At 37.4% G+C, this 8,158-nt stretch overlaps 1 long non-coding RNA gene across 1 annotated transcript in view; it reads left to right on the forward strand.

Annotated features, from left to right (window-relative positions):
- Positions 1-6,840, forward strand: part of LOC129479487 (uncharacterized) — a 216,075-nt gene extending 209,235 nt beyond the window's left edge. The window contains exon 5 of the long non-coding RNA XR_008656696.2: positions 6,800-6,840. This is a non-coding gene — a long non-coding RNA (uncharacterized lncRNA). The remainder of the gene's footprint in view (positions 1-6,799) is intronic.
- The last annotated feature ends 1,318 nt before the right edge of the window (positions 6,841-8,158 follow it).

Genomic DNA, 8,158 nt, shown 5'->3' on the forward strand with positions numbered 1-8,158 from the left:
GAGTTACTAACAGGAAACAACTTATGTGCCAAACTAGCAATTGTAATTTCTATTATGTAGCACACTTCCCTTCTCCTATCCTCTGGATTTTTTAAAGAAAATACTTCCTCCATTCTATATGCTTTTGATGGGGTATCAGTTTTGCTTCTTTATCTCTGTAACTGGGCTGAGCAGATGTCCTAGGCCTAGTCAGTCACAGTACTCCATTCCCCTGAATATACTGAATAGAGCAAACATAAGCACATGCTGCATGTAATGTCAATAAGAGTCTTGTCTCAGATTGATACAGAGCTACAGAGAAGAGTGCTGCTTTCTTTCTGCTTGTTGTCAAGGTAAGACGTTGTATAGTTGGGGTTACAAGTGGCCATCTTCTCTGGCCACATGGAAAAAGCTGCCAGCAGCAAGAAGACCATCATGCAGAGAAAAGAGACAGACAAACAACATGGGGAGTAAGAGATACTGTTAAAGAGAGAATATGAATGCAGATTCAGTCATGCCTGAAGGCATCATTTCTGGGCTTCCCAGTTAAGTGAACCAATAAATTACTTTTTTGCTTAAATTCATTTGAATTGTAACCAAGAGAACCCTGACTAATACAGACTGTGTGTCTATGTTAAATAATATATCGATGGTTCTACTTATATACTAAAGGGTGTCTGTTGTATAGGTAGATTTTCCTTGTTGGCCAAATGGACAGCTTTGGGGAGCATCACACAGAGCCATGAAAAAGGATTAGAATAATTGGCCTTCCAGTTGAACCAGTCCTGGAGAACCGTAGGTTGGCAATACTATAGCCAAATGACCTATCTGAGGGTCAGGAAACAAAATGGTAGAAAGGTTAAGTCTGTAATGAACACAGCCTGCACTGAAGACTTTTAAAAGCTATAAGTCAATGAAAACTACATTTAAGCTACAAGAGGAATGATATAGGATCATTCCTTCTCAAGTAGCAGTTCTAGGTCGCAAAATAGTAATTAGAGATCCAGTAAGTCTCTTCCTTACAAGATGTCTAAAAGAATAACACAGAACCTCTGCAAAGTATAATGAAAGACAAAATGTGAAATATGAGCTGGAACAAACAAAATCTAGGGCACTGTGAAGACCTCTATGAATTAACACCTTAGTCAACTTTTAATTTCACAGATACTACATGAGTATGTGTTTAGTAAGAAAAGCTTTCGTGACATTTCTTTTACTAAGAAAGAAAACGGGGGGTCCAAAAAGCATAGAATAGTATCTGGGTCCCAGGGATGGGTCATACTTCTTGCTCTCTGCCCCACATATCCTACGGGACAGCATGGCCTTCCGTTATAGCATAGCTTTCTCAAATTCCTACTGTAACATCACGGATCACAATGTCCTGCAGATGGGGTATGGGTTGGATTGTACTTACCAGAAATTTAATAGAATAATAAAACTGAGAAGACAGAGGAATTGCTGCAAAATCTGAATAAGAAGTCATATTTTATTCTGCCATAGTGTAAAAAATTGAAAAGTACTATTGAGGTAGAGATTAAAAATTAAAAAAAATGAGGAGCCTCATCTCATAGAATAACCAACCATGCATTACACATCATGCCGTCTCTCATCTATTTCATGTTATCCCATGTCTCTGCTCAGAAGCTCCCTGTGTAGCCCTGCAAAGGAAGTCTCAGCTTTTCCACCCTCTAGCCCACCCTATAATATACTAACATGAAGAGAGATATCATAAAAAGTCAGATTCTGGCCAAAACTTTTTTCTGTAACTAATATATTTTCTTGAGTTCTCTGGATCCACAGAATGACTAACCAAAACACTAAGTTTCTTAGCCATGCCTTTCAAATTGTACTAGCAAAATGAACAATGATAATCTCACATTCTGTATTATCAACTTCCTGACCCTTCATATACAGGTGCCATGCTGAACAACTGCCTTATACCTGTAATAGAAGCTCTTCATTCACAGTGAGGGGTTGCAGTGTTCAATCCTTCCATGAAATCCCTCAGCAAAGCCACAGGCCTGAACCAACCCATATAATCTGCCAGACTATGACTTGGAAGCAATGCTTCTTTAGGGATTTTAGATGTGATTTTAGACATTCCTTGTGAAATCTAACCGAAATTCTACATTTCGACCAAAAGGGAGGTTTAGCTACAAGAGACTTGGTCTTCTTTTTTCTACACTTCCTCAGGATTTTTGTATGAAAATAGTCCACACAGATTTAATGTTCTCAGCATTTACTCATGTTTGTGGCTTTCCTTCAAACTTCCACACACATTTCCCACATCCTGCTTTCCTTGAAAAGTAGAATATTCCAGGTCTGCTCAGTGTAAAGCATAACAAAATAATTGTTTCACAGTCCCCACAACTCTGCTTTCAAGTAGGTCCCCCAGACTCTTCCCCCACATGGTGCAGTGGTTTGCAGTCACATGGTACAACCAGGCTCTGAGATTCTTCCTTGCCCTTGTCTCACATGGCCAGTTCTCACCCCCTGACCTCTCTCATATGTGGCGTCTCTCTCTTTTCTTATGCTTTCAAATTGGTCCTTACACTATGTATTCTGACCATTTTGCTAACTCATTAATGTGTGGTTGAATTGTAATCTTCCCCAGAGTGAAACTAATAAACATGTTCTCTCTTTTATCACAGAGGATAATTTTTTACCTTGACATCAAATGTCTTAAATCACTAGCTATCCCAGAAATCCATAGAAATAGAGGAAAAAACAGATGCCACAGAAAGCAAAAAACAAACACACTGATACAAATAGCAAGGGTCAAAACGTTGACCTTCTTCTATTCAAACATCTTATCTTTCTCCCTGCTTTTCTATCTGTTTGAATCTAATTTATTTTCCCTTAAAAGGTGGTAGAGCTTTTTACACTTAATGGAATTTACTTCTAAGGTATCAAAGTCAATATTCCCAGACATTGTAAATCCTGCTTCACAATATTTCATTTACAGTATTTCATTTACAGTGCTTACATTAGTTTATTTGACATTCAAAATTACTTAAATAGACCTCAGGCAAGTAGGCATTTATTTTAAAAAATGCATTGAAAATTCGTAATATGCCAGAGGAAGGGACAGTGATAAAAGGCCAACAGTTCAGGATTCTGTATGGAAAATGGATTATAGGATGTGAGAATGGATAGGCGAAGAATAGTTGAAAAGCTTTTATGGCGTAGGTGTGAAATGATTATGGCATGAATTAGACTATGTTTGTAGTGGTGGTGGAGGAAGAGAGGAGAGGCCAATTTGAGAGATATTTAGTATGTAAAATCCACAGTCTATGTTGATGGATTGCATTTTGGATGTGAGCAGGATTTAACTGTCAATGCAGGAGATGTCAAGGAACTCTTAGATTTCTGGGTGTGCAACTGGAAGGATGAAGATGCTATTCATGAAATTAAGAAACAGTGGAAGAAAAAATGTGGGGGAAATAGATTATGAGTTTGGGTTTAGATAGGTTGAGTTTGAAGCACACCTGAATAATCCCAAAAAAGATGTCAAAAAGGCAGTTAGACATACAGGTCTGGAAGTCACAGGCATGATCTGTGCTGGAAATACAAATGTGGAGTTGTTTGGCTGTGGCTCTTCACACCAGGAAAATAATTGTAGTCATCTGGTGTGAAGCTGTAGAATGATGAGTCTCTAGGAAAGTGCTTCTAGGAGGAGAAACCATCAAAAGAGACTGAGAAGATGTGGTCATAGTGATAGAAACCAGTGCCAAAGATTGGATAAAACAGACACTATAAACATGAATAAAAGAATAAAGTTGGGGCTAATGTTGCTGAGAAGTCGTGTAAGAAATAATGTGGCAAGCACCTCCCAAGTGGTTTAAGATATAATCTCATTAAGTTCTCACAGTAACTCTTATAGATGGGGAGACTAAAGTTCACAGAAGATGAGATGACCTGCCCAAGCTCATGCAACTCTGTGAGGCAGAACTAGAACTCAACACCCAAATGTTAAAGATATCTGATTGAGTCTTCTTGCGATGATATATATATTTTAAATTACAGATGAAATTCTTCTTCAAAATGAAAATGGAATAAATTTGTAAATCACTTTTTAAGTTGTCAAAAAAATCACCATAGTCTTTCTTTTTAGGTGTTACCTGTTTCATTTTATCAGTAATACGTGAACATAGTTAAAAGGGGTTATTATAAAAAGCATCTCAACTCTGCCCCATTCCCACACTATTTCTGCTTTGCAAAGAAATCACTTTTAATATGTTTAGCTGTGTAGTTGTTCTTGGTTATGTCATTGTACTTATTTTCATATTTCTAAATAAATGGTTTATGCTGCTATTTCTAAATTTGTAATTTTTGGATACTAACTGTGTACTTCCTGTTATGGTAGATGCAGCCTCATTGCACATGACCATTTCCCTGTCTCTTCCTACCCAGTCTAATTATATCATCATTTCAGTTATAGAAAATCACATTATACATTAATGTAACTTGTTAAATATATTGTTCATTAGAGACAGATGTTTTATTGTGTTTATATTTTCTCACGTTAATAATTGCCCCATTTTAACTTACATGGTTTTAAATAAACCTATTCTTAATTTCCCTTCTTAATTACCTCATTACAGTCACCATAAACCAACTGCTAGTTGTTTCAAAATGCTCAAATTTGTCAACTAAGTCCTCTCACTCCCCAGCATTTTCATGCCTCCTTATGTTTTTATTCTCCCTCCATCTGCTTTCTGTCTTCTGGCTTTCAGCTTCCCCTGGAGGTGTGTTCCCCTCTTTGGCTCTCATCCTTTTCTTCTTTTAATAATGGAATCTATTATAAGAGAATGGAAAGCAATGTGATACCTGTCCCAGGTCATTGATACTTCAAGTGTTGTATCCCTCAACTGTGAAATGTAAGGATTTGTTCTCTACAGAAGGCAAATGGATAAAAAGCAGATTCTATTCGCACCTTGAAATCAGCTTAAGAGGCCACCATTTGTCACTGTGTGTGTTGAAATATGTTGCCTTATCAGCATCACAAGCACCGGGCATATTGATTTAAGACAATAACTTAACTTTCCATGAGAACCCTCCCTGCACAAGAGTGGTGCCATAATCATTCTTAGTTACAGAAACAGTCGAGTGAAGGCTGATTTCAAAACGATTTATAAACTCCATACATCATCAATCTTGCATTAAACCAAATCATTATTTAAAATGTAATTTATGTTCTGCATGTTATATTTCCTAGTTTTTAAAGCACGCTATTAAATATTTTATAAGCAATTGTTGTCACTTTGTCAGAAATATAATAACATTGGGGAATTTTACATTCATTTTTTAGGAAAATGATCATACAATAGGTTGTAGAGCAAAGCAAACTGGTTTACAATCACTTTTAATCCATTTTTGCAAAGACTGTTGTTGTTTCAGAAAATCATGCAATCTTAAATATGTACGATTAAAAACTAGGTAGTCTTAGATACATTAATTGGATTGCTCAATCTAACTGCCATTTGCTGTTATACAGATGTAAGCTGGATTTCATAAAGGGCCATAATAATCTTGCTCTAAAAATAAATATAGACTTCGGGTTTAGGATGACACATAAACCACAAAGTGCTAAGTCATAAAAAACTTGTAAGCTGTGAGATTTTGTTGACAAAATTCCACTAGAAGACCCCTGGCCTACACGTTGTTTAGGTCAGTTATTCTCCAAGTAAAGTCCCAGGAACAGCAGCATCAGAATCACTTAGAATTTTTAGAAATGCAAATTCTTAGGCCCTACTCCACACCTACTAATTAAGAAATACTGTGCGTGGGGCCCAACAATCCGGACTAAAGCAGTAATTCTCGAACTTCAGCGTGCATCATCAGACCACAGAGACAGCTTATTAAAATACAAATCCTAGGATCCACCCCTAATTTAGTAGTTCCCAGGTGATACTAATGCTGTTGGTCAGGGAGTTACACTTGAGAATTAATGACCTAGGAAAGCTAAGCACTATGAGAATTAAATGGGTTACTATATGGAATCTGATGATTTTTGCCCTATGAGGATTTTGTTTGGGCGATTTTCTCTGATTTCCTTTGGAAGCATATGTATGTAAGGAAAAGAAAGGGGAGAGTCAATCCCTGAATAAACATTTATTGACACTGTGGAAAGCACAGACAGACAAGAACTATACTCTTGGAGTTTACAGACTAGCAGGGAAAAACAGCCATAAACACCTAAGTTAAATATTAGTTATGGCTATTTTACATACTTTAAAGTTTTTAAAGTAAGTATTGTGCTGAAAGGTCTCCAAACATGGATTTCTGGAGAAATTAATAAGTTATTTTTAACTTGCAATCTGAAGGATGATGTAATAGTTTTCTATCGTGGCTGTGTGAAGAGCACACACTTAGTGGTCTTGAGAACACAAATGTTTTAGTTTACAATTCCATAGCATCAAATTCTGACATCAAGATCACTGCACTGAATTCTGACATTGACGTGCCTGGACTAAAATCAAGGTGTCAGCAGGACTGCCTTCCTTCCTAGAGGTTCTAGGTGAGAATCTGTTTCCCTGTCTTTTCTAGCTTCTGGGAGCTGCCCTCATTCCTTGGCTCATGGTCCTTTTCCTCTGTCTTCAACACCAGCAACATTATCTCTCTCTGTGCCTTGTTCCCATAGTCACACCATCCTGTGACTCTCCTCTTCTACCTCCCTCTTCTATTTGTAAGGACCCTTCTGATTAAATTGGGCCCAGCTGTATAATCCAGCCTACTTTGCCTATTTTAAGGTGAGTTGATTGGCAACTGTAATACTATCTGCAACCGTAATTATCTTTTACCATGTACACTTCCACAGGCTCTGGAGACTAAGATGTGAACATCATTGGAGTATTCTGCCTACTACAGAGGTTATGAATTTAACAGAGTATAAAGAAGGGAAAGAATATTCCAAGCATGTGCTGTTCCATGAACAACATACATAGAGACCCAGGGAATGACAAGAGCAAGGCAATTAAAAAGACGTACAGAGGCCAGTATTCCCTGAGGTTTGAGAAAAGATGAGGATGGTGATTTGGAGATGGGATCTCTAGAGGAAATAAATGTACAAACAAATTAAATGAGGTCATAATTTTGGCAGAAGAGATGAATGGGAAAAAAAGCCACCAAAGTTTTTGCAATCTATCCATCTGACAATGGTTTAATATCCAGAATCTACAAGGAACTTAAACAATTTTACAAGACAAAATAAAAAAAACCATCAAAAAGTGGGCAAAGGATATGAACAGACACTTCCCAAAAGAAGACATTTACGAAGCCAACAAACATGAAAAAAAAACTCATCACTGGTCATTAGAGAAATGCAAATCAAAACCACAATGAGATACCATCTCACATCAGTTAGAATGGCGATCATTAAAATGTCTGGAAACAACAAATGCTGGTGAGGATGAGAAGAAATAGGGACGCTTTTACACTGTTGGTGGAAGTGTAAATTAGCTCAACCATTGTGGAAGACAGTGTAGCGATTCCTTAAGGATGTAGAACCAGAAATACCATTTGACCCAGCAAGCCCATTACTGGATATATACCAAAAGGATTATAAATCATTCTACTATAAAGACATACGCACAGGTATGTTTATTCCAGCACAATTAACAATAGCAAAGACTTGGAACCAACCTTAATGCCCATCAATGATAGACTGGATACAGAAAATGTGGCACATATACACCATGGAATACTATGCAGCCACAAAAAGGAATGAGTTCATGTCCTTTTTAGGGACATGGATGAAACTGGAAACCATCACTCTTAGCAAACTAACACAGAAACAGAAAACCAAAAACTGCATGTTCTCACTCATAAGTGGGAAATGAACATGAGAACACATGGACACAGGGAGGGGAACATCACACACAAGGGCCTGTGGAGGGGGAGAAGGTGAGGGGAAAGGGGAGGGAGAGCATTAGGACAAATATCTAATGCATGTAGGCCCAAAACCTAGATGACCGGTTGACAGGTGCAGCAAATAACCATGGCACATGTATACCCATGTGACAAACCTGCACGTTCAGCACATGTATCCCAGAACTTAAAATAAAAAATTCTGGAATTATTAAAGCAAATATACTCCAAACTTTTCATCTAAGTAATGTGCATACATATTCAACCCTCAATTTTAAAGTGACTATTTTGCTTTGTAATAACAATTCAT

Source organism: Symphalangus syndactylus, chromosome 3, assembly GCF_028878055.3.
Source record: "Symphalangus syndactylus isolate Jambi chromosome 3, NHGRI_mSymSyn1-v2.1_pri, whole genome shotgun sequence".
NCBI lineage: Eukaryota > Metazoa > Chordata > Mammalia > Primates > Hylobatidae > Symphalangus > Symphalangus syndactylus.